The 27,203-nt window shown below is 48.9% G+C and overlaps 1 protein-coding gene across 1 annotated transcript in view; it reads right to left on the bottom strand.

Annotated features, from left to right (window-relative positions):
- CARF (calcium responsive transcription factor) overlaps positions 1-27,203 on the bottom strand; it is a 1,085,705-nt gene that overhangs the window by 296,085 nt on the left and 762,417 nt on the right. The window lies entirely within an intron of this gene.

Raw genomic sequence — 27,203 nt, 5'->3', positions numbered from 1 at the left:
TATCAGGTCCCCAATTGCCTTGCGTAGCCGCCCAGCTAAGATTCTGGTGAGGATCTTTATGTCATAATTCAACATTGCCAAAGGCCTATAAGAGTCGCATTCGTCAGTGGGTTTCCCTGGTTTGGGTATCGGGATCACTAGCGTCTCCCTCATGCTTGCCAGGAGCACCCCCTTTGTATAGGCCTCCGTGTTTACCTCGTGCAACACTGGTGTCACCACTGACGCATACGTTTTGTACAACTTGGGGGGGGGGGAAGTCCATCACTGCCCAAGGTCTTACTAGTGGCTAGTGATTTAAATTGCCTCCCTTATTTCTCCAATCGTTATATCTTGGTCTAGTGCCTCACATTGCTGTGCACTCAGCTTGGGGAGCCCTATTTCCTCCAGTGTACCCAGAATGTCCTCCTGGGGAACCAAAATGTCATGCTTATATAAGTGAGAGTAAAATTTAACAAACGTGTCATTGATTTCCTGCTGGGTCCTGTGTGTAGTACCTGTTTCGTCCTTAAGCTCTGTAGTTAATTGTCTCAGGTGTTTCCTCTTACAAAAGCCATGACAGCAATCGCCTCGGTTTGTCCCCCTCTGCATGCACCCTAGTGTTTTTAGCCGTGTGATCGAATTTGGATAATCTCCACCTGGCCTCCTGGCAACTTCTCCTGGCTTCAGCTAGTTCCAACTCCCTAGCCCCATACCCTTGAGTTCGGTTCTCCATTTGACGTATATGGTTTTCCAGTTTCTCATGTTCCACTCTAAGTGTTTTGCGAATACCGGCCGCACTAGCAATGGCCTCCCCCCTCACCACCACTTTCAATGCCTCCCACACCGTGCTCCAGTTTTGTACGCTACCCACATTATGCTCTAAGTATTCCTCTAGCTTAACTTTGAGCCCGTCCCTAAAAATCTGGTCCGTTAGAACGTCAGTGGACAAGCGCCACATCGGAATGGGAGGCCTTGGCCCAAACATCTTCCACTCCAGGAGCAGCGGTGAGTGGTCTGAGATCGTCCTGCCCAGGTATTGTGCCGAGACGATTTCCGCCACCTGAGTCCTACCCACGAAGAAGTAGTCTATTCTACTGTACAGACCATGGGGTGGGGAGTAATAAGAGTAGCAATAAGAGTAGCACCTATCCCCAGGGTGTAGTTCCCTCTAGACATCCACAAGGTCCAGGTTGTGTAGCACAGTGTTGAGTGCTGGGGATGCCGGACCTGTGTTATTCAAGGGCGGGATTGACCTGTCCAGCACTGGGTCGCTAACACAGTTAAAGCATTACCGGTTTGGTGCCATCCTGACGCATGTATTATGAAGATGCTCTACAATCCCATGGTTAGGGAAGTAGGAGTGGACTATGCATACCTCCACGTGTTCTATATAACCCCGAAGAATCAAGCACCTCCCTTATGTGTCAGCCTCCACCTCCTGCAGTCTAAACGGGATTGCTGCATTTATCCATGTGAATACCCCACAAGCGTACTTAGAGTATGCTACCCCATATCCCTGCCACCCCCCCCCCAGTGTTCTTTCACCTTTGTCATTTCAGCCTCCGTGAGGTGGGTTTCTTGTAACAGTGCAATGGCCACCTTTTTCCTGTCTAGGAACGATTTCACGTGGTTTCTGTGCAAGTATGTGCCCATCCCTCTTAAGTTCCACGTCAGTACCCTGATTTTAGCCGCCATAGTTTTTTGTAGCCATCCCCTTCCACCCTCCCAAGCCCACCACCGAGCCAGTTAGTACCATCCCCTCCACCGCCCATTAACATCTTAGTTTCCTCGCCCGTCCCATTTACATCTGCCCTCAGCAGTAGCCACTCCCTTTTAGTTACCCCTTTGCTTGAAGAACCAACAACCATACAAACAACAAACGATAAGTAACTCTTGCACCCAGCAGCTGCACACAGTGCTCGGGTGCCCCCGCACTGTCGTAGCCCGTCCGGGCCATTGTCCGTGGGAAAACAGGCAAACACAAACATATGTCAGGGGGAAGACCTCTAAGCCCAAGGCAGGTGGCCAACCACTGCCCCATCTAGGCTATGGTCAGCTGAAGTGGATTCAATTGACATTTATTCAAACTCTACAACCAATAACCACCATGTGGTCAGACTACAGATTCCTGGCACCTGCTCCCCCTTACAGCAGGTCTGAAGCTCACGCAACAGATTCTTCCCCTCCATCCAAATTGTTGTGTACCAACCACATAGTGGCTGCCGCTGGGAAGACCGCCCTACTTTTATATATCACCACAAGTCTGGACGGGTACATGAGCATGTATTTGATGTTCAACCGTTGAAGCCTGGCTTTAATCGGCACATGGGAGTTCTGTGTCCTCTGGTTCAAATTTGGAGTTCCCCTGGACCCCATCCCCTTGTTGTAGTCCTGCAATTCGCGTGGCCGCTTCCTCTCCTTCATCCAAGTTTTGTGTTCCAACCACATAGTGGCAGCACCCGGTGTCACAAGGAAGACCGCCCTACTTTTGTAGATCACCTTAAGTCTTGACGTGTACATAAGCAAGTATTTGATGTTCAATTGTCAGAGCCTAGCTTTAACTGGCACAAAGGAGTTTCTCGCCCTCTGGACTGCAGGTGTGTAATCTGGTATATAGCTATTCTGGCGTTATCCCGTTGTATCACACCCCCTTCCTGTGAACATTTCAGTATGACTTCCCTGTCCTGAAAGTTTCAAATTTTTTCGATCATTGGGCGAGGGTGCGACCCCGACGGGGGCCTCTTCTGTGAGGACCGATCAGCCCTTTATACCACAAATCCCTGCGAGAGGTTGCCCGCACCAACTTCCTGAAGCAACAGATTTTCCACATATCCCGTGTGATTCGGGCCCTCAAGTCCCTGTGGAGTTCCTAGCAGCCGAATATTGTTCTGTCGTGCGTTTCCCTCCGCGTCTTCGGACCGCGTCTCCAATACAGCATTTCTCCTTTCAAGTCCTTGTAGTGTCTTTTCCAGATCTTTAGTAGACTCACTGGTCTCTTTCAGGGAAGTCTCGGCAGACGTTACCCTCTCCGCCAGGTTGCGTACATCTTGTCTCATCAGCTGCATATCCACTTTGACTTTGTCAATTTTCGTCTCGAGAGACGTCCTTAATGCCGCAAATGCCATTAGTACCTGATCATCCTTGCTGCCACGGTCTGTAGTCTCCACTTCTTTGTGTGCCGCAGCAGTGTTCTGCGTCGATTCCCAGGCCCTGGCCGCGTTGCTGAAGGAGTCCATGATTGTAGACTTATTCTTCCCCTTATATGGAGACATGCCTTTGCCCGCTGGTGTATGGGCTGATCTCTCGCGGTGGACGACTAATTCCAGTGCTGGTACACTATTCGTTGTCTACCAAGTCTGCAGCACTCATGGGCGCTGCTGCCGTTCAGTGGTATACGAGTTGCCCCCTGGTAGTTGCTGCCCTGTGTCGTTTACATTAGCTTTGTGTAGCAGTTTGTGTCGTGGTTTTAGTCCCCCCGAAAACCAAAGCACCAGATCAGTTAGTGCCCTCAATAGTTTGGTCAGGATATCCCCCAGCTCATGCACCTCCCAGTGCTCTGCACAGTAGTCCCTGCCCGGGTTGGTCCAAAGTTTCCGCCACTGTGCCTTCAGCATCAGCCCTTTACTCTGTGCTGTTCAGGCCCTGTGTCGTATCATCCATGTAAGGGCCAACGCCACTGATTTATTCAAACACATGATCAGTGCGGTTTAGTAGTGCACTTGGCTCTGGCACCACAACCCGGCTCCAGTGTTCCTGGTGCTCAGTGTCATGATCCCTGCTTCCAAGGGGTCAGGACTTGCCCCACGACCTTGGAAGCAGGCCCATGACTCTGATCCCAGGAACCAGCCAGTCCCTATAGGGACCTTCTGGACCTTGTCCTGGCGCCAGTGGCGCCAGGCTCATGATGGTGACTGGTCCCGGCACAGGAAGCGCCGGGCTCATATTAGATAAGAGTGCTTGGTGGACCTACCTGTAGCAGACCATGCTGCTTACTTACCAGCTAACTGGTCTCCTGATCCTTCTCTGCCTGGAACTACTTTTTCTGTCTGGGTGGAGCAGGAGCCACTCCCTGGAAGCAGAACACAGGAACTCTTCTAGAAATCTGGAACTCTTTTCTTACCTGGGTGGGGCCGTGGAAGGAGACGCCTAAGCACTACAGAAGGCTATTTAAACCACACCCGATTGGTTTCACGTGCTTCGCATTATTCTGCATCTGCAGCAGGACGCTCACCGTGTCAGCTCCAGGAAACCTCCAGCTCCAGATCCTGTGAACACGAAATAACCTGCTGGAATCCAATCTTCAGTCTTCTTCAGTCTTCTGCAGCTCCTGCAAAACAAAGGCACAGGTTAGGCTAAAGTAAAGGCAGTGAATCTACTTACCTAATCCAACGGCAGCATCCAAGGCGCCTTTCTCTGCCTTTCTCTTCCGGCATCCGACATCTGCAAAGAGAGAGAACATCGGTCAGTAATATTCAACTACAAGTTCTGCTTACCTGTGTTACGCCCGTTCCAACTCAGCTCGCGCTGCATTCCGGCACCTGCAAGGCAAGATACATTGGTTAGTAACGCTTAGTTACAAGACTGCTTACCTGTGTTATGTTCGCTTTCAATCTGTTCGCGCTGCACCTCAGCACCTGCAAAGACAAAAGAGACATTACGGAGCATTCTCCAGCGCTAGTGCAGTCTTTCTACTTACGTGCCATTGAAGGATAATCTTCATCGTCACAGCATCTGAAAAGGGAAAGACATAGACTTTACAGACTTAAGACTTTTGAAAGAGAAGAGAACAATGCAAAAGGAACTTTAATACTTACAAGGCACGCTCGTGCATTAACGGCGTCTTCGCTCTCAGCAAATCCTCTGCTATCAAGAGGCAGAGCTAGGTAAGCGCAATATCAACCCAGTTCCACGGGGAAAGAAAGGGCGAGAGGGGCTAGGAACTTTCCGAACCTTCCAAACACTAATACCTTGGTTTACCCTTGCAGACATCTCACTCTTCAGCTTAAACTGTCGGTGGGAAGGGGGCCCAGTCCGGGAGCAAAACGAACCCTGCGCCTAACACTGAAGACAGTATCCTCGCCAGATCAAGACCTGCGCCTCCGGGGGAACCAGGTGAGCGTTACAGAACGCGAAGCCTTACCACAAAATTCCCGCCCAGGCGCAATGGAAACCTCAGACACAGACCAGTTGGCCCAATTACTCGGGGAGTTGAGGGCGGAAGTACACGCTGCACGTCAGGAAACAAATGCCCTAAGGAGGGAGTTAGTGGTCTCCAAAGAGCGAACAGACGATTTGGCTAGACAATTGCTGCAAGCCCAAGCTGGACAAACTCCTCTACCAACCCCAAGTGGGGGCCACGCTCCTCCAGCTTCCTCGAATCCGATACAAATCAATCTACCAGGAAATATACCTTTGGCTCCGCCCGAACGCTTTTCAGGTGATTCAAAAAGGTTTGCTGTGTTCTTCAATCAATGTCGCTTGCACTTTTTGTGCAGACCCGCCGCTTTTCCAACGGACCAGGCTAAAGTGGCCTTCGTGCTCTCTTATCTCAGTGGCAGTGCCGCAGATTGGTCTGTTCCTTTAGTGTCTCAAGATGACCCCATTCTCCATAACTTCCAGGACTTTCAAGCCAGTATGGAGAAACTGTTCGCAAGGCACTATCAGGGACAGGCCTTGGACAATGAACTTCTTTCACTACGACAGGGCAATCAAGATCTTCTGACTTATATTGCATCATTTAACAGACTAGTGGTGGAAACCGGATGGCCGGAGGATAAGAGGATCACACTGTTTTACAGAGGTCTGCGTGGGGAATTAAAAGACGTTCTGGCTCAAGTGGTAAATCCTCCACAAGACTGTTCCGAATATATCGATCTGGTAGTGCAATTGGATCATCGACTACAGAATCGGAAAGCCGATCGATCCAGATTTGAAACCCGACCTTTTTCAAGGCCACAAAGTTCTACGAAAGGAACTGATTCCGTGGAACCCATGCAAATAGGGGGTGTAAAAGGACCTTTAACCCAAAAGGAGAGGGAAAGGAGGAGACAACTGCAATTATGCCTCTATTGCGGAAACTCAGGGCACTTTCTTCGAGATTGTCCAGTGAAGCCCAAGAAGAAGATAGTAGGGGCGTCTGATAAAGGTACCGAGAATTCTGAGCCGGGAAACGACCTCGCCCGGCAAATGTAGAGGTCTGCTTGCCGAGCGTTAAAACCAGTTCTTTGACCTCGCATTTCATCATGCCCATGGTCCTCGTGAGTCCTGAACAACCTAATCGTATGCATGCCATTAAAGCATACATTGATAGTGGCGCAATCGGGAATTACTTGGACTGTGAGCTGGCCGCCAGGATGAATCTATCTCTTTGTCCAAAGACGGTGAAAGACGTCATTACCACCGTGGATGGGACGGAAATAGCTTCCGGACCCGTAACTCACACCACCATGGAAGTAACGTTAGTAAGCCAAGATGGGCATCAAGAGAAGATCGTGTTTGATGTGATCAAGGCCCCTCAGTTTCAAGTCATCTTGGGAGTTCCTTGGTTGGAGAAACACAATCCTCAAATTGATTGGCGAGCAAAGACAATCCGGTTTCCAGAATGCGCTTCTACCTGCTACCCTCAGCTCTCCACCAAACTAGCTGCAACTGTTTCTGAGAGTCCGCAACTGCCTCCTGAATACCAGGAATTCCAAGATGTCTTTCGGAAAGACCAAGCTAATTCTTTGCCTCCCACAGATCATACGACTGTCAGATAGACCTGATTCCCGGATCCACTCCTCCGTGCAGTCGGATTTATGCCCTTACTGAACCTGAAAATCTCCACCTAAGGCAATATTTGGACCAGTACCTGGCTAACGGATTCATCCGTCCTTCGAAGTCCCCGGCCTCCTCAGCTCTGTTCTTCGTGCCAAAAAAGGAGGGAGACTTAAGAACGTGTATAGACTACCGTGCCCTGAACCAGATTACAATTAAGAACAGGTATCCATTGCCATTGATCCCAGAACTACTTGACCAAGTCAAAAACGCCTGCATATATACTAAGTTAGACCTCAGAGGAGCCTACCATTTGGTGCGAATAAAGGAGGGCGATGAATGGAAGACGGCCTTTCGTACCAAGTATGGACTGTTCGAGTATCAAGTGATGCCCTTCGGGTTGTGTAACGCACCGGCCGCATTCCAGTTCTTTATGAATGACGTGCTCCGTGAACTCATTGATGTGTGTGTAGTTGTATACATTGACGACATTCTGGTTTATTCGTCCTCTGAGGCAGAACACCGAAAACATGTAACCGCAGTACTGGAGAGGCTCCGCAAACACAAACTTTTTGCAAAATTAGAGAAGTGCGTCTTTCATGTTACTGAGGTCGAATTTCTGGGATTTATTTTGTCACCTAACGGAGTTCACATGGACTCGAGGAAAGTAGATGCAATAATCAAGTGGCCCTCACCATCATCTGTAAAAGGGGTTCAAAGTATGTTGGGCTTCGCCAACTTCTATCGCAGGTTTATTCCAGACTTTTCTCGGGTAGTCCAACCCATTACAGCTCTCCTCAGAAAAAACAAACGTTTTGAATGGTCTACCGAGGCAGAACAAGCCTTTCAGGAACTAAAGACTAAATTTACCTCCGCCCCGATTTTAAAACATCCCCGCCCGGAACTACCTTACATCGTCGAGACCGATGCCTCCAGCCTTGCTATGGGAGCAGTGCTTTCACAAAGAGATCCAGAAACCAACCAGTTGCACCCCGTGGCGTTTTGGTCTCGCAAATTATCAGCCCCAGAAATCAATTACACCATTACCGATAAGGAACTGTTGGCTATTAAGTCCGCCTTTAAGGCCTGGCGGCATTATCTCTTAGGAGCCCGACACACAGTCACTGTCATTACTGACCATCGTAATCTACAGTATCTTAAATCAGCCAAAGCTCAATCCTCCAGACAACTTCGCTGGGCATTATTTTTTGCCGAATTTGATTTTATAATCACCTACCGACCAGGCAATAAGAATGGTAAAGCGGATGCCCTCTCTCGAATCGGAGTAGAGGAACACATGGTTAACCCTGAGCTCGTACCTATTATTCCTGAACAAAGAATCCTGGGTTTGATCAGCATGCAATCCATTGAAGAAATTGAAACCCAGGTTAAACAACTTGTAACTCCAACGGACATACAAAAATGGCAGCTTCAGGGGGAAGACTTCACAGTAAAGAACGACTTATTATACTTCAAGGAACGACTTTATCTACCCTGTACCAGCTTACAAAATCAAGTCATCTCTTGTTATCACGACTCCTTAATGGAAGGACACCCGGGTATGGCCAAGACCTCGGAAAAGGTCAAGCGTCACTTTTGGTGGCCATCTTGGAGAAAAGACATCAGAAACTTTGTCATGTCCTGTGGAGTGTGCGCCCAGAACAAGAGTCCTAAGGAAAAACCAGCAGGCCTCTTACAACCACTTGAAATCCCACCTCATCCCTGGCATACCCTTTCCATGGACTTTATCACCGACTTACCTCTCTGTTCCGGATACAATACAATCCTGGTAATCGTAGACTTATTTTCAAAAATGGCACATTTCATCCCACTAAAGGGGTTACCGTCAGCAGCAATCCTGGCTCGAGAATTTCTTGAAAACATCGTTCGGTTGCACGGCTTTCCTTCAGTTTTAATCTCAGACAGAGGAAGTCAATTCATCTCCCACTTTTGGCGGAGTTGCTGTCGGTTAGCTCAAATTGATGTGAGGCTTTCCACCAGTCACCACCCACAAACCGATGGTCAGACCGAAAGGACCAATCAGACTTTGGAACAGTACCTACGCTGCATGCTGCAACAGACAGGAGGAACTTGGAAGGACATCCTTTGGATAGCCGAGTACGCTTACAATAACTCAGTCCACTCTGGAACCGGAAAGACCCCGTTTTTTCTTTTGTATGGTAATCATCCTCGAACCTCTAACCTGGATCCACCTCAGGATCTTGGAACACCAGCAGTTGACCACCTACATTCAACCATCACCCAGGCCTTCAAGGAAGCTACTACCCACCTTCAAAGGGCCAAGGAACAATACAAGAAAGGAGCAGATCAACATTGAAAGGAAGCCCCTCAATACCAAATAGGAGATCAAGTCTGGTTATCCACCAAATATTTACCCCTAAAGGGACCACGCACCTTTAACCCAAGATACCTGGGACCCTACTCTATTACTGCCATAATAAATCCAGTAGCGGTCAAGTTGGATTTACCCCATCGCATGAAAATGCACCCAGTCTTCCATGTTTCACTACTAAAACCTGTTCAACCAGAAACCCGATTGACTAAATCTCCTGAACCTATCCTAGTTGACGGAGAACTTGAGTTTGAAATCAAAAATATCCTGGATTCCAAGATCTCCAAATCAAAACTACACTACCTGATTGACTGGAAAGGCTACGGCCCCCAAGAAAGATCTTGGGAACCTGCAGAACATGTACACGCACCCCGACTAATCAAGAAATTTCATCGGACATTTCCTAACAAACCAAGACCTCCGGAGAAGTCAACCTTGGGAGGGGCTAGAGAGGGGGTGCTGTCATGATCCCTGCTTCCAAGGGGTCAGGACTTGCCCCACGACCTTGGAAGCAGGCCCATGACTCTGATCCCAGGAACCAGCCAGTCCCTATAGGGACCCTCTGGACCTTGTCCTGGCGCCAGTGGCGCCAGGCTCATGATGGTGACTGGTCCCGGCACAGGAAGTGCCGGGCTCATATTAGATAAGAGTGCTTGGTGGACCTACCTGTAGCAGACCATGCTGCTTACTTACCAGCTAACTGGTCTCCTGATCCTTCTCTGCCTGGAACTACTTTTTCTGTCTGGGTGGAGCAGGAGCCACTCCCTGGAAGCAGAACACAGGAACTCTTCTAGAAATCTGGAACTCTTTTCTTACCTGGGTGGGGCCGTGGAAGGAGACGCCTAAGCACTACAGAAGGCTATTTAAACCACACCTGATTGGTTTCACGTGCTTCGCGTTATTCTGCATCTGCAGCAGGACGCTCACCGTGTCAGCTCCAGGAAACCTCCAGCTCCAGATCCTGTGAACACGAAATAACCTGCTGGAATCCAATCTTCAGTCTTCTTCAGTCTTCTGCAGCTCCTGCAAAACAAAGGCACAGGTTAGGCTAAAGTAAAGGCAGTGAATCTACTTACCTAATCCAACGGCAGCATCCAAGGCGCCTTTCTCTGCCTTTCTCTTCCGGCATCCGACATCTGCAAAGAGAGAGAACATCGGTCAGTAATATTCAACTACAAGTTCTGCTTACCTGTGTTACGCCCGTTCCAACTCAGCTCGCGCTGCATTCCGGCACCTGCAAGGCAAGATACATCGGTTAGTAACGCTTAGTTACAAGTCTGCTTACCTGTGTTATGTTCGCTTTCAATCTGTTCGCGCTGCACCTCAGCACCTGCAAAGACAAAAGAGACATTACGGAGCATTCTCCAGCGCTAGTGCAGTCTTTCTACTTACGTGCCATTGAAGGATAATCTTCATCGTCACAGCATCTGAAAAGGGAAAGACATAGACTTTACAGACTTAAGACTTTTGAAAGAGAAGAGAAACAATGCAAAAGGAACTTTAATACTTACAAGGCACGCTCGTGCATTAACGGCGTCTTCGCTCTCAGCAAATCCTCTGCTATCAAGAGGCAGAGCTAGGTAAGCACAATATCAACCCAGTTCCACGGGGAAAGAAAGGGCGAGAGGGGCTAGGAACTTTCCGAACCTTCCAAACACTAATACCTTGGTTTACCCTTGCAGACATCTCACTCTTCAGCTTAAACTGTCGGTGGGAAGGGGGCCCAGTCCGGGAGCAAAACGAACCCTGCGCCTAACACTGAAGACAGTATCCTCGCCAGATCAAGACCTGCGCCTCCGGGGGAACCAGGTGAGCGTTACACTCAGCCCCCTCAGCAGTCACAACAATCTTGTTCTGCCACTTACCAGTGTGTACCCTTGATTGCTTCTGGTCAGTGCCCCTCAGCTTCGTGGCAGCCTTATTGTGAGCTCTGCACTGTTGCCCGTCGCTGCAGGCTCTTGGTGTCCCGTTCGCAGAGTGCTCTTATAGTTACTCCCTCAGGCAGCTCTAGTTCCCCCGAGTTGCAAAACCAACTTACTTTGCACCACTCCCAAGCATTCACGTACCTTTGGTCAGGACCAGTCGCCCAATGACTCCCGTTGGGTGACAGGGCTGCTCCTTCCTTGCCGTGCTGAGGCCCAGGCCCTTTCTGTGTTTGATAGCAGTTCGGTGGTCCGGTGTGCGGGCAGCCCCACAGCCTTGCCGCGTGTCCTGTTCCTGCTTGCGCTCCCAGCAGGCCAGCAGTGCAACCCACATGCTCGCTCCTGGGTCCGCTTTCATGGTTCCTCGCCTAGCTGCTCAGCAGTCTCTCCTGGGCCCGCGACTGGGCCGAGTTACAGTTACTTCAGGACCGTGCACAGTGCCTGCTTATTGACCTCACATCTCACGCCCTGTTAGCGCCACAGCTCACAAGTCTCTCATATCTCCCATCCCTCCAATTAGGTATTTTGTCACACCTTGGGGCAGCGCACACCAACAGCACGGTGACTTAGGGATCCTAGTCATCACTGCTTCCACCAGGTGGTCCCGCTTCCCTTTACAGCACCTACCGGCGTAGCCCTCGTGGTGGACTGTTGTCCCTACGAGAGTGATCGTTGGCAGTCACAGAGTATTGTCCGGTCGGCCCCTCAATTATGTTGTGCAAGGCTCCAGTCACCATGGGCCTTGTTCGCTCGGGCCGGCATCACCTCAGGTTCCCTCTGCCAGTACCTAACACAGTTTTTTATGTATTGTGCTTCCCGGCTCAGCTCCTCCCTTCTACAGCAGGGCTCCCAGCAGCTCGGTCTCCGTGTGTCCCGTCTCCTCAGATCTTCCGCTCTAGGACCCAGCTCCGGCGCAGTCCTCCGGCCAGTCGATGCGCACCCAGCGTTCCGTGTCGGATCAGGCTGCTAAGGCGGTTTGTGCCCTCACATAGGTGCCGGCCGCCTGGTCCCTCTGCTCGGCCCGCCGGTGGGTCCAGTCAGTGCCCCCCCACCAATCTGCCGATCTGCTGCCGCTCTCCACAGTCAACGGCTTGCCACCGGTCATACCGCCTCCTGGGTCTGAGCACCGGCTGTAACGTAGTCCGTGCTCAGGCTACTCGGCGGCACACACTATCTTGCTTCGCCGGCTGCCATTTTGCCTGCCAGGGGACCCGACTTCTAGGTCTCCTCAGGGTGCCAAACAGCTCAGTTATCAGGCGAAACTTCCACTGGGGTGTAGGCGACCCCTTTGTATGCTTGCAGGTCACTTCCCAGCTCTCCAGGCTTCACCACCTCAGCAAATTATAGGATCAATGGAGGATCGAGACGGGAGCTTTGTAACTTCGCCTCCTCACTCCATGCGCTCAGGCCACTTCCCTCGACAACCTCATAATACCCCTTGTGGTCCACCCGCCAACACGAATACTAGCTAACCTCCCAAAATATCCTCCAATTCAGATGAGAAACTGGAAACATATAAACATTGCTGACTTAAACACCTTCTTGAAAAAGAACAGAGAATCCAAAAATGGATCACAAAACCTCTAGATGACATTGCACTAGAAACACCATTTACCCCCTCACTAAAGAAAAAAATATTGAGATGGTTCACACCCCACCTCAGAGTACCGAAGAAAACTAACAGGAAATTGGAACAAGAATGGAGGAAAAACTACGATCACATACCAACGACAGATACGACTATACAAAGTTGAAATACTCAAAGTAAAAAAAAACAGACTACAACAAACAGATCACAAATGCAAGCAACACCCAGAAGGAGAGGTTCAACATCATCAACAAGCTAAGAAACCCAACAGTATGCAACGATACACCCATGCCCTAACAAAAAACTATTATACTATAGCTAACCTCCCAAAATATCCTCCAATTCAGATGAGAAACTGGAAACATATAAACATTGCTGACTTAAACACCTTCTTGAAAAAGAACAGAGAATCCAAAAATGGATCACAAAACCTCTAGATGACATTGCACTAGAAACACCATTTACCCCCTCACTAAAGAAAAAATATTGAGATGGTTCACACCCCACCTCAGAGTACCGAAGAAAACTAACAGGGAATTGGAACAAGAATGGAGGAAAAACTACGATCACATACCAACGACAGATACGACTATACAAAGTTGAAATACTCAAAGTAAAAAAAAACAGACTACAACAAACGGATCACAAATGCAAGCAACACCCAGAAGGAGAGGTTCAACATCATCAACAAGCTAAGAAACCCAACAGTATGCAACGATACACCCATGCCCTAACAAAAAACTATTCAATGACCTTGAAGACAACTTCAAAAACAAAATCACAAACATCCAGGAAGTCATTAAGAGCATGCCCAAAAACATCAACAACCCGCCTAACTAGTAAATGCCGGACCCATCTACAAGACAAAACTACCCACCAATTTCGACAGAATAATTCAACAGCCTAGTGAACAAAAGCATTAGAGCCAGCTCTCTAGCAGACCCATGCCCACCAGACATATACAAGACTATCCTCGCCCATAAAACACCTACATAGTATTTTCTAAACCACTTCAACCCCTCACTATTACCAGGAAATGTGCCACAAGCCTTCAAATCAGCATACATAAGTTCTTGTAATTCTTTCAGAACATACTTAGATTTTGTGCCCTCTTTAAGGATAGGTTTCCACAGTTCTCCATGATACACTTCCTTATGCTCTGGGCTAAACTTGAATGCCTCTCTGAGTCTTGTAACCCAGGCTATCTCAGATTGAGTATGCCTTGTTCCACTGCACACTTTCCCTTCTCCTAGGGTTTCTCACTCTGATCGGCTCTCCTCTTATCTGGTTCATAAGATTTCCCATTCGTAATTACTAGACCTTATCTCTATCTTTCTCCACTCGTCACTTCTTAAGCCATAGGGCACATTCCTCTCTTCCCACGTTATTCGGGCCCAGTCTCCAATTACTTTTATTTCTGGTTTATTCATTATCCTCATCTTGTTTTCACACTTCCAGTTAAAAAGTTTTATATTCAGCATCTCATTTGTCTCACTGGGATGAGTTCTTCTCTTTTCATAACAGTGCCCCGGCAGTCTCCTGCTTCTCCCATTCTCGATGTTAACTCTTAATGTGCAGGAGAATGTGGTAGGGCTCGGTCGGGTCCTCTTCTTCTGCTTCAGATTTTGTGCTTCTCTGTGTCGCCGGCTTCCCATTCTCGGCCTTCTCTCTCGTTGCTGCCGTGTACGGGTGCAGGCACCAGGGTATTTCACACACTCTTCATTATGATGGTTTTGGTGCAGTTCGCCGGGCGTACTGACCACCACGATGTCACTGTTGCCCCGCCATCACCAGACCTAGGATTCTCTTCTCCTGGCTTACAATGGCTTCTCTGTTCTCGCAAACGCCGGGCCTAAGGAATTTTGGACTGGCGTCCTCCGCGGCTCTCCAAGGCGTAATGATGTTACCCAGATGTCAGAGTATTCTCCATTGCAGTTAGTACCATATTCGCTGCTATGGTCGAGGGTTTAGGGAGTTGCTCAAAGGAACTGGAATCCTTATCCCATAAGGGGGTGTCACTTCCAGTGAGGTCCCACTTGCCCAGACCCCTAGGGCGTAGTGGGCTAACCTCCCTAGCCTCTAAAGGGGAGGCTCCCCCTTAGGGAGAAGGGGTAAATACCCTTCATTCGTCACACTACCCAATGAAATAGAGCGTTCTACTGCAAATCACCATAGAATAATGTGAACTCGACAGATCAACATAACCATGGCACAAAAGGGCATTGACCAGAGACGTAGACAGGGTAGGGCCTCCCCAAACAAAATCTGTAATTGTCCACTGAGCAGCACTGTGTGGGCATTTACAGATGTGAATGCCACTGGAGTGGCCCAAATTACATTAGCTTCAGGCCCCACTTGTTGGACAATCCTGGCTATGCCTCTGACACAGATTACTGTCCACTAACCCTACTAAAAACTCTCCAATATTCTGCAAACTCACCCTCAAACACTGCACAAAACACACACAACTCTACCGCAGCAAAAACCTAAAACCACCACAAACTGCACACACTCCACAACACCCAACAGGAAACCAAACCAATTACACTCATATCACCCCATATAAACTCATACACCAAACTCCACATAATGTCTACCTACTAAAAACAAATCAGCATGCAGTGATGTTTTTTTCCGAACTGAAGCTACCAACAGCACATCAAAGCTGTCTTGCGCTTTTCCCCTCTGTATCCCACTAAGATCTCCCAACATTCCTTCCTTTTTAGATCCACCAGAGCGCCTGGAGACCATGAAAATGGCAGCGGTGTGCAGTATAAACCACAATAAAATAACATAAATATAACATTTGTATCAATTGTCGTTTTACATGGGTCTTTGAATACAGTGGGATCTGTTTTGGCCCAGTGTTGAGTTACTTTCTTTTATATTATATTACTGATTGACTATTATGGTCTGTCCATGTGCTTTAACATTTTTCCCCTATTATGGCCCTCCCCTCGTCTCCAGCATGTAGAAACGCTGCTTGGCAGGAGAGGTGGCCTCTCCCGTCAGTTGGCGAGTTCACATTGTGGGTCACCAAAAACGCCCTGCAGCAGCACCTGCTGGCGGCGCCCTCATGATGTCAGGGGGCCACATCAGAAGACCCCTCTGACTCTGATTGTGGAGCACCTTTTTATTTCCTCTGCCTGCTCCTAAATGGCTTGGAGCTGCATTGGGTTGAACAAACCCATGCCCAATCACAGTCCCAAGAGGGATATGAGTGGAAGGTGAATTCAAAGGGAGGTGTGGGAGTGTTGGCGAAAACAAATATATGAGAGGAGGGGGCGTGGCCTGGAGCTCATGCAGTGAGGTTGTGTTTCGTCTGAGCTCTGACAGCCAGCCGATTAATGATCCTACAACACTGCATTTTCCTTGACTAATTCCAGCACGCATCCGTTAAACCTTGTCCACAACAAAGCCACGGCAAGCAGCTGGAGCTAGTCCTCTGCAGACAAACGAACACTGAGTAATATTGGAGGACTGCACGCGGCACGGGCGACATCACCCAAAATGGCAGCCAGCACAAATACTCCGTCTCGGAGGAACCAGGGTGTACAGTAAGGAGGCACCACGAAGTTGCAACTGAAGCTGCATAGCGAGCAGCCAGGCGCCTGGATCGGCGATAGCCCACTCACTTGTGGATGTGCCTGAAGGCTGACTGCATTACAGCCGTAACTGAGGTGGGGAATGCCGCCCTCGGGCAGATCCGACACAGCAAGGAAACGGACCAACCTGCAACGGTCCCACGGCTGACTGTGCCACTGCCGAGACAGGCACGGAGCATCTAAACAGTAGTCGGGGCATGCCTGATTAGATGGCGGAAGTGAGGAATGCCACCACACATGCCCCCAACATGGTGCGGACGCCCCTAGACACCCCCCCCCCCAAGAGCACTGCACCAAATCCTGCCACCTCCTTGGGCCAGCCTTCAGCCGAGAACGCACAACATACACATTGGCGGCGCTGGGCCTGAGTCACATAGAACGACGGAAACGCTGCCCTTGAGCAGGCACCCCACGACGGAGACAACGTGATCTCACAGGAGCCTGCGCCACCGTTGCTCACCTCAATGATACGGTAAGCGACATTGCAGGGGGCACACAGAGAAATAATTTCATGAAAGGCCACCTCTGCTCGTGGAGGTGAGGATCGCTACATCCCCATATGGGCCCCCCCTGCGGGGAGCACATACCCTCCCAGTGCAGAATGCCAGACCCCAGCTCCTCTGCACACCAGCTCTCGGCCCAGTAACGCAGGTGGGAAGCACCTGCTGTGGGCAAGCGCCAGCCTGGCAGCCGCGTACTCTGCTGACACTGGGTGGCATTCGGGAGAACAGTCCTGCAACAACGCGTCCCTGCCAGTGAAGCAGAAGACTGCACTCTCCCAACATGAACCCCCTGTGAAGTGCGCGCACCCTCTCAGAGCACAAAGAGCCCCTGCCCCTCTGTGCACCTGTGCTCCGTCTGTGAGCGCAGTTTGATGCATCTGCTGTGACGGGCCTGGGCGGTGGCTCATAGGAGATTAAGCCAGGCAGCTGGATGGCCAGCACTTATACACTGATCACGGACTCTGGATTGAAGCCCTTGAGGGCATGCACCCCCCCCCCCGCCTGGCCCTGTGTAAGCACAGCCCAAGAGTGTGAGCAATAACTTAAGACACTCGTAGCCGTACCATCAAATCGCAAGCTATGAGAGCATTGCCCATGAAAGAGCACTGATCACGGGTGACGACTCCCACTACAAGCCCTACGAAGACTGTGCAGTGCTTGAAGACGCAGAGCCAAGCAGAGCCAACAACGCTGCAGCACAGACACGCCAAGACTCGACACAAGCCTGACTCCAGGCAAACAGCTACACCACACGCATCTTGCGTCAAATCACTCCACTCCCACGTCCTGCACAACGTAGAAACCAACCAAAACACTCTGGGCTTGTCACAGCTTTTACACTGCAGACCAAGGCATCGCCTGGAAACCGCAAGCCAACTCTAAGCTTGACACAGAGAGACACTAGCAGCGACAGAACAGGAGTGTAACCTACTCTAAGATGCCTGGTTGTGCCTCATAAGCGCGGGACTTGCAACAGGCACGGTGCTGGTTCACAGCCAAGGGAGCCAGGACTCAGTGCCTCACCAACGGTGCCACACGTGTTGATTAAGAGCTATGTCCCCAACCAAAAACAAACACAAGGGCACCATCATGGACTCCTTTGCTGGCCTTCGGAAGTCACAGATATCAGACCCAGCAACATGTGCGGGCGGAACGTAAGCATGTTGCTCTTAACCGTGCCCACTAGAAGACAAAGTACTTGCAGCCATCGCGGCCCTGAAATCCTCTTTGGAACACAGAATCGAGGAGGTTAAGATAGATGTGCAACTTCTCTGCCAAGATCTGAGATCTCTTGCGGAGCGGGTCACAATCACCAAAACAATCTTGAAAGACACTGCTACCACCACTGATGACCTAGCCACCTGAATGAAATCCCTAGAATCCAGAAACCGCATATTAGAACAAAGAGCTGAGATGAGGAGGGTCGCTCCCGCAGAAACAATGGCAGAGTCCTAGATATACCGGAAGGCACCGAGTGCAGAGTCCCAACGACCTACATAGAGAACCTGCTTATGCAGGAAGTCGGCCCTGGCAAATTGTCACAAGGCTTTGCTGTTGAACGGGCCCAGCGATCCCTACAAAAAAGACCTCCACCTGGATCTCACCCTTGCCCTATAACTGTAAAGATTCTGAATTCCAGAGACCGGGAAGCTCTCCTACAATTCTCCAGGGAAAGAGGAGTGATTACGAGAGACAACTCAAATGTATCCATCTATCCAGATTACACCCCCCCTAGCGGAACAGAAACGGAATAGATTAATCTCAATCAAAGCCAGGCTAAGGCAGAAAGGGATCAAATATATGCTCATATATCCAGCCAAACGAAAAGTGATATATGGAGGAAGGTTGCATTTCTTTGAGTGCCTGGTGGTGGTAACGATGTGGATGGAGCACAACAGACACACACGACAACCCCCGACATCGAGATGACAGAGCTAGCACCTTCCCAACAACAGCCACTGACAAACAGCACAACATGCCACCATAAATGGCTCGCTGGGAGCAATTAGAAACGGAACCCCTCTATTAACAGCTGCACGCAAAGAGTTGTTACGTCAACCTCTCGGAAGATGGACTAGCAGCTTTAGATTGGACAGGGACGATTAGCGCTACGCACCGTGGAAATTGTCGCTACTTAATCGGAGCCGGCGATCAAGCCCACTGAGCGTCAAAGGAACCCGCCACGATCCACTTAGATCATCGACACAACACCGCTGTCGACCCACCAAGCCGGTGCCAGCTGTAGGCACAACTGCCTGCAGATACCGGACTGCCCGAACGGGTCAGACCTGTTGGGCATTGTTTATTCCCCATGTTCAGGGGCCTGGTGTTCATGTTTAGTTCTTCTTACCCAAACATTGTAAGCTTGTCTGCCTACTACCTAGCCACCTAAATAAAGTTAAGGGTTAAATTACATCCCCTACTGTGTGATAGACACAGCATCAACACATGCACTGGAATTAGAATTGGAAAGGCCCTGCACACACTAGCACAAATACAACAAAGCTTGGAGTGCCGCAGGGCAGGGTTCCAGAAAGAAAACACAAACAAGTCATGGCACAGATTAGAATCTTGACATGGAATGTGAGGGGCCTCGGCAGATACATTTGCAGGAATAGGATTAATTCATACCTCCAGTTTCAAAAGATCTCAATAACTTTACTACAAGAAACCCACCTGACAGCCAAAGAGCAGGAAGTAGTGGCTGGCGAAATGCTGGGGAGGCACGGCACATGGAGGGGTCCTCATATGGGTCACCGACCCACTCCCAATCGGTTGCTGAACCTAGACAAAGATGCGGGGGGGGGGGTCGGTATATCATCATGCAAGGCTATCTCGGTCACACAGAACTAGCCATAGTTAATTCTTACTTTCTGAACCATGCTATACCTGCTCACATTCAGGCACTATGCACACGAATGACCCCACACAGGGATACCTTCTTCATATGGGGTGGGGATTTCAATTGCGTACTAGATATAGGGCATGACAGGTCCACACCACCTAAGAACAGTCTACCCCCAGGTACAGCCACGCTTAACAATGCGGTAGCTGACCTAGCCCTGTTTGACATTTGGAGAGAGCTCCACCCTGAGGGCCTCATCACGAGTTGGGCGCTAACCCTGCCAGTATTACCGCCAGGGCTATTAGCCCTATCGCCAAACCCCCCGCGCTATTAGCACAGGATCACGGGTTTGGCGGAACATTCCCCATTGGGCCCATTCAGGAATTTCCCATTCCCCATTGGGCCCAATGGGGAATGTTCAATGCTAATAGCACCAGAAATCGGCAAAATTGCTGCTGGATTTGCACCCAGCTCAGAGCTGGGGGTAAATGCGCCATTCCCGTGATTTGGCAGACCCTTAAATGCTGTGGTAATAGCGTTACCACCGCATTTAAGGGTTACTGCCAAACTCGCGATGAAGCAGTGAGTCTAGAGAATACTCCTTTTACTCCTCCCCACATAAATTGCACACCAGGATAGACTGTCTTTGCTGGCTCCAACCAACTGCCCGAATTTGTGGGTGCTGAATACATGGGCCGCACCATATCAGATCACTCAACACTTATCGTCTCATGGGACCGCGGGATGCCTATCACCCCTGTCCCGATGTGGCGCATGCCCACAGATGCATTGACGGATCTTACCTTTAGAGAGCAGCTTTGTGTCAAACTAGATTTTTTCCTGAAAGATAACATTGGCAGTGTGAACAGCTGGGGAACTGTCTGGGAAACCTTAAAGGTTGTAACCAGAGGTGAGATCATCACTGGAGCTGGCTGTATCCGCAAAAAATTGAGAGAGGTCTCTGAAGATAAAGTCAAGGAACTAGAAAAGCTACATCTAAAACATGTCATCCGCCGAGCGAGTTCTTAGGGAGGCTTCGTCCTGTATCCGAGCCATATGGGAGAAACTGTCAAAGTTTGACCACGTCACTAAGACAGCACGAACGCACACAGAAGGAGACAAATCGGGGAAGCTGCTCGCCTGGTTATGCAGAAAAGAATACCCTAGAGCTCCAATCACGCTTCTACAAGATGAATGTGGGGCACCTTGGAGGGCGCAGATAGCAATCAATGAAATATTCACCAACTACTATGCTAAGCTATATAGTCACAGTTCCCAAACACCACCTGAAGAAATTGCAGAGGCCTTCACAAAGAAACCCCACCACTAGTCAGCGAGACCTCCTAGACCAAATATTCACATTATCAGAGCTATAGGGAGCGATCACCTCACTAGCTTCTGGCAAAACACCAGGGGTGACGGCCTCCCGGCAGAATTCTATAAAAAATATCAATCCACTCTAGCCCCAACGCTTTTAAAAGTCTTTGAAGAAGCCTTTGATGTTGGCAGACTACCGAACACAATGCGTGAAATGTGGGTGGTCCACATCCTTAAACCAGGGAAACCTGCAAAACATGTGACTCATATCATCCCCTGGCCATGCTCAATTACGAAGTCAAGCTACTTAGCACCATGCTAGCCACACTACTTCATCACTGCATTGGCGCATTAATACACCCGGACCAGAGCGGATATGTAACTGGTTGCAACACCACTTCTAATCTGCGCAGACTGAAACATGTAATCGACCAAACTAATGATGGCCCGTAACAGTATGTAGTGGCATCCCTACATGTGGTCAAAGCCTTTGATACAGTGTATTGGGAGTGGATAGAGGCTGCACTACAGGGCTTTGGGTTTGGAGGGTTTTTTACACGCTTCGTTAAAATATTGTACACTTCCCCCCACAGCCAGAGTTAAGACAGGTCGGCACATATCGGGACAGTGGGCCATACAAAGGTGGACCGGACAAGAGTGCCCGCTCTTGCCAATGCTTTACATATTAGCATTGGAACCAATAGTGGTATACTTGAGACAAGAGTACCTAGAGGCGGGAATACATATAGGAGGCACCACACATCTGCTCTTCCTGTATGCAGACTATGTACTACTATACCTATGCCAACTGCTATAACTTAGCCATAATGCTAGATGTGCTAGACGACTTTGCCAAATTATCAGGCATCACCTTCAACAAGCAGAAATCATGCCTCTTCCCTCTAGCGGGGCTAAGAGACACCAATGCAACTTCCGCGCTGGAATGGAGCCTGAAATGGGAACATGACTCCTTTAAATACCTGAGCATTCGAATTACACACACCCCAAAAAAAACACATGTCCTAAACACAGAGAGCAGTGGAAGGTGTTCAAAAATCAATGGGTTTCTGGTCTCGACTGCCCCCCTCGCTTATGGGCAGGTTGGGCCATCACAAAAATGATCATCTTACCTAGGCTCTTATATAGCTTCACCAACGTCACCTTTTATATAGAAGCCCCCTTCTTCCAGGATCTGGAAAGTACACTCAGATCTTTTTTATGGGACCTGAAAAAAGACACAGACTAGCCATCACTACCCTATCCCGGGCAGGGAGGTGTCCAACTACCGTGGCTAGAATGCTACTACTTAGCAGCTCAATTTAGCTTCATCGCGAAATGGCTGTCAGATTAAGTTACAACAGAGCATGCGTTGCTCAGTACTTTAATAAGCCCTGTGTTATTAAAGGAAACATTATGGTGCCCGGGGAGCAAATATGTAGTTTACCCGTTAACATTAAGGGTGGGCAGACAGGTTTGGTCAAGGAAACTGAAGACACTGAGACTTCAACACCCCTACTCTCCCAATATCCCCATTTTGATTAACACAGAGAGTGAGCCATAGGAATTGAAGGTTGCGCGATGCTGGGAAAAATCAGGCATTGCCACTTGGGGAGACATGTACGAGGAAGGCACCTTCAGGGAATTGGTCGACCTCATGCAAAAGTAGGGTCTCCCAAAGCGGCAGTTCCTGAGATATATGAGAATAACCAAATTTGCCAAGCGTACCTGGCTGGATTGGCTGCTGAACTCCGACAAAACACTCTCTTGGCACTAATGTATGATCTAGAGGATAGCTGAAGGCCTGTATCCAGATTGTACAGGTGCTTCCTAGATAACAAAAACATTAAGCTCACTAAGTTGAAAACACAATGGGAGGCGGACTTGGGGCTAGAAATCACTGACAGGCAATGGGCATGGGCTCTGGGTTTCGTTAAAAATGTATCGCGTAATGCGACATTCAGACTCATACAATTTAATGTGGCTCACTGCACGTGTATGACTCCTTTCAGAATCGCCAAGTTCAAAAAGATGCATCTTCCAATTGAACCTGGTGTGGTCAAGAGACTGCCCATTTAATGCACATGCTCTGGGAATGCGAGGTAACACCGAGTTTTTGGTCCCGAATGAAACATATCTGCAAAACAGCAGGGATCAAAAGATACGGGTGGAACCCACTTGAGTGTATATAGAGCTAGCAAGCACAAACATATTGCTAAATTCATGGACCTAGCTTGTATTTTGGCAAAGAGATGCATAGCTATGACTTGGACATCAAGCAAAGGCCCACTTTTTGAGACATGGTTGAGAGAAATGCAGCGCTGGTGCGAAGCTGACCACTGCCTGGGGAAGATCAATGGATGTACATAGCAGGGATGTTGCGCTCAACTATGAAACATGGAATCCTTAGTTAATTCTGTTTTTTAACCCTCTGATGACCGACCACCGTGAACCCATCCCCACAGCCATAGCAGGGTCACCTTCCTCCGCACTGGATTCACATATGCTGAACTGGACTGTGCACTGTTAATCGTTTAACAGGGGTTAAACGATTAACAGTGCAAACGATTAACAGTGCACTGCACATTTGACTCCCAATGAGAAAAGCGGAGTCATTGTTTAGAGTACGGCAGCGGACACCTGATTCTTGGTTTTCCCCTAAGAAAGTTGGGTATTCTGTTTCTCCTTTCTCTACCTTCTCCTTTCTTTTCCTTACTCCCTTGTTATTGATGTGTTTATTGGACTTCAATACATTGATTTGCACACATGAAAATTCAACATTGTGCTTTTTTCTGTATAAGAAAATGGCAATAAACAAAAAAAATAAAAAATAGAGATATGAGAGGAAAGAGGAGGAAGAGAACAGAGTGGAGCTAGAGAGCACAGGGAGGAGGAAGAGGAGCAACATAACAAGAGAGGGAAAGAGGCGGGAACTCACAAGGGTTTACAGGAGGGAGAGGAGGAACCTCAGATGTGATGAGGAGGTGTGAGAGGAGGCAAAAGAAGGTGGAAGAGATGAAGAGGGGGAGGGTGCAGAGGAGATGAAAAGAAAGAATAAGGCAGAAGGGTGTTCTGATGTTGGTGGGAAAAGGGGCCGTCCAGATGCAGGAAGCAGCTAGGGAGTTGTTCACCTCTAGCACATCCCTGAAGGAGAAACCACAATAATGCCTTCTCAGAGAAAAGGGGGGTAAACAGACACGTTCCTGGGGTCCTACTATTCTTAATGAGTATGATACTGCATCAGACTACACACAGGCCAGGCGTTGCCCGGCGGTTCCCAGTACGAAAGCTCTGGAGGACCAATACTGAATGAAGTTGAGACCCGCCAACCGGCCAAGGAAGACCCTGGGCCAAAAGAAATAAAGAGTAATCTGGGGACTGACTGGTTTACCCAGGTGGAGTCCTAACTTGCAAAGAAACAGATGAACTAAGGACTACCGTCCTAAAGCAAGGAGTGTGCCAAAAGCAACTACAGTGTGATGCGCCCGCCACAGCCTTCCGCCGATTTTCACGGCTTCCAATGCTCCTTACATTCGTGGAGAGGGTGGAACTGTACCAGCGGTGGTGTCGGCACTATGGAAGTAATGGGAACAATGGCGACTGAACCCAGTTCCGCGCGAGATGCCAGTCGCAGCAACTGGACGCCACCATCTTGTCTTCAGACCACATGCGCAGAGTACCCCCAATCGAACCTGTGCATGTGCAATCTTTCACTAGCTACTGTTGCTTGGCAACTAACAGTAATTCAAGGACACTGCCGTCAGGCTACAAAACCGCTGCTCAGACCGTGCTCCTCGTGTCTCAACTTCTTCAGTTGTGTTTTGTTAGTTTCAGCTTCCTCTTTTCTCCATCCTGGAGTGCTCTGTGATTAATCTGATGATGTCACCACTCCTTTCCTGGAGGTAGCCTCTCCTCATGTGGCCAGGGGACAGCAGCCGCAACCTGATCGTGACCCTGGGGGTGGCTACTTGAGGGAGGATCACATGCGGGGAAGCGACCATCAAGGGGGGAGCCGGCATCATCAGATGAAATATGGTATCCCTGTTTTTCTTTTAGGGATACCCCTTCTATTCCTCACACCTTAATGGCATATTGGCATCTCCCACTTCAACAGACCTTAAAGCCTGCTGATAGTATACATCACTATTCTGCACCTAACAGAATAATAAAGACTCTGATGAGAAAGAGGGGCTGAGTAATGCCAAATACTGAGCAAAATCAGAAGGAGCAGTGTAGTGTTTGGAGGAAGCCGAATGAATCCAAGCAACTCCCTTACTGGAAGCGGAAGTTTAAAGATGGAACAGATGAAGGTAACAGAGTTGCAACCAGCTAGTTACTGAGAGGATCCTTCCTGGTGACCGCGGGAACCGAGAAGCAGTGCCTGTGCTGCTCGAACACAGAGAAGAGCTCAGGAGTGATGCGGGAGCCACGAAGGACGTGGAAGCTACCAGGCAAAGCCAGTAAGTGGATGCGGGATGCCGGGCCTGTGAGCCCTGGGAAGGGAAGCTGGGTCACTGGGCTCCTTCAGCAGCTCTACGAAGTACCAATAAGTGCCAGGTACATGAGTCGGGTGACCCCGAGCAAAGAGGTTGAGTCACTGGGACATATAACAAAGAAAGTAAATGAAAAGAAAGTGAATGAAAGAAAGAGGGTTCGGCATCAGACAATTTGACAAAAGTAGTACTGAATATTGGAACTGTGCGAGTACAAGAAACACCAAAATAAAGAGAACCTGGCAGGGGAGTATACCAAGTGTTTGGACATTTAAAGAGAGAGCCTGTCAGGAGAGTATACCAGGTGTCTGGCAAGTGTGGGACTTGCACCCAAATTGTACAAAGGAGCTACATGAGGGAGCTTGGCAGGAGAGTATATCAGGTGTCTTTCGAGTCTGGGACACACACCCAAATTGTGTTACTTTGAAAAGAGAATCCCAAGGAAGAGTCATGCCCTTGGGGTTTTGAATTACAGGGTTTTTGGAAAAGACTTGGGGAAGGGAGTTATTTCCCCTAGAGTGGATTGTAACACCAAGAGGAGAGGGGCATCCTCTTGGGCATTAAAGAACTTGCTTATTCTTTGGAACTTATGTTTTGGTGGAGAGTAACCTTGGGAAGGGAGCCATTCACAGGAACTGTGAACATTATCCATTTGGAACTTGTGTTGGATGATATCTTTTTGTTGAACTTGAACATTTGTGCACTTTTCAAGTTAGAGGCAATACCTTTAGCACCTTAAGAGTTAGTTTTAGAAGGCGAGGGCTAGGATAGGAAGTCCGATACAGGACGTTTTTGCTTTGAACATCTTGACACAGGACAGACTCTAGTTTTGGTTGAGGTCGGGAAATATCTACTAGATTAGGGACAGTGAGGCATTTTCCAACTCCTATATTGTTTAATAAAAGTCTTTAACTAATACCATGAGTCTTCTGTGTCTGCGCCTCATTCCTGGTTCCTCACAGCTGCCTTGTGGTTCTGCCTTGCCCTTTGCTGGCCCTGCCTTTTTCTCACCCTTCTTGCCTTTTCTTGTGCTTAGTGTTGCCTTGGCTACCTATTTCTACCTTTTGTTTAGAGTCCTTGTTCTCTGTGCTGCTTATTGGACTCCAGTTCTTTTTAACTATTGGTGTGCCGGGTCCGGGGCCTTGTACTTTCCTTGCACCATCTCTTGCAGGGGCACTTTTTGGTGCTGCAGAGAGACCTGCACAGGGTTCTCTGCATGTGTAATTCATGTGAGAGGGTCTCTGGCAGTCCTTTTGGCTACTCACGTTCTCAGACCAACGTGTTGCTGGATTGCTGGACAACCTGGCGCAGTCGTCCACTCGCTACGACTGGATTTCAGGTGCAAAGCGCAAGTGTGCCGCAGTTCATAATACACAGTCATAAATATTCTTAACCCAACCACAGTTTTGTTGAGTTAACCCTACCTTGAACAACAGAATTAATAAAATTAGAAAATGCTTATTGGTCTGGTCTTGAATTGTCTGTTGGTCCCTTAGTCGTGAAAAATGACACATGGAAGAGGTCCTTGTGTGTCATGACAGTGGCAAGCAATGGATAACAATTTCACCTTAAACTGGTATGCACAGATCTGAAGCTAGTGTGCGCCTGCACAAAGTTAGACTGAGTATAAAAAATGCTCCTGACATGACTATGGTTCATTTATTGGCACGTCTGTCTCTCCTTATTTGTTCTTCTACTGCTATGGGTATTCAGAAATCCTTTGGCTAATCGCTGAAAGGTAAAACAGCATTTATTTTGTAGGTGGAATGGACTCGCAGAGCCAACATATTCCTTTGGCAATTCGTCTGCTTAATATTTTCCAGATAAATGAATTGCTCTGATGCC

This window comes from Ambystoma mexicanum, chromosome 9, assembly GCF_040938575.1.
Source record: "Ambystoma mexicanum isolate Mex_15411 chromosome 9, UKY_AmexF1_1, whole genome shotgun sequence".
In the NCBI taxonomy this organism is placed as follows: Eukaryota; Metazoa; Chordata; class Amphibia; order Caudata; family Ambystomatidae; genus Ambystoma; species Ambystoma mexicanum.
Note: the sequence above shows the minus strand (reverse complement) of the source record. Positions and strands in the feature narration are given on the sequence as shown.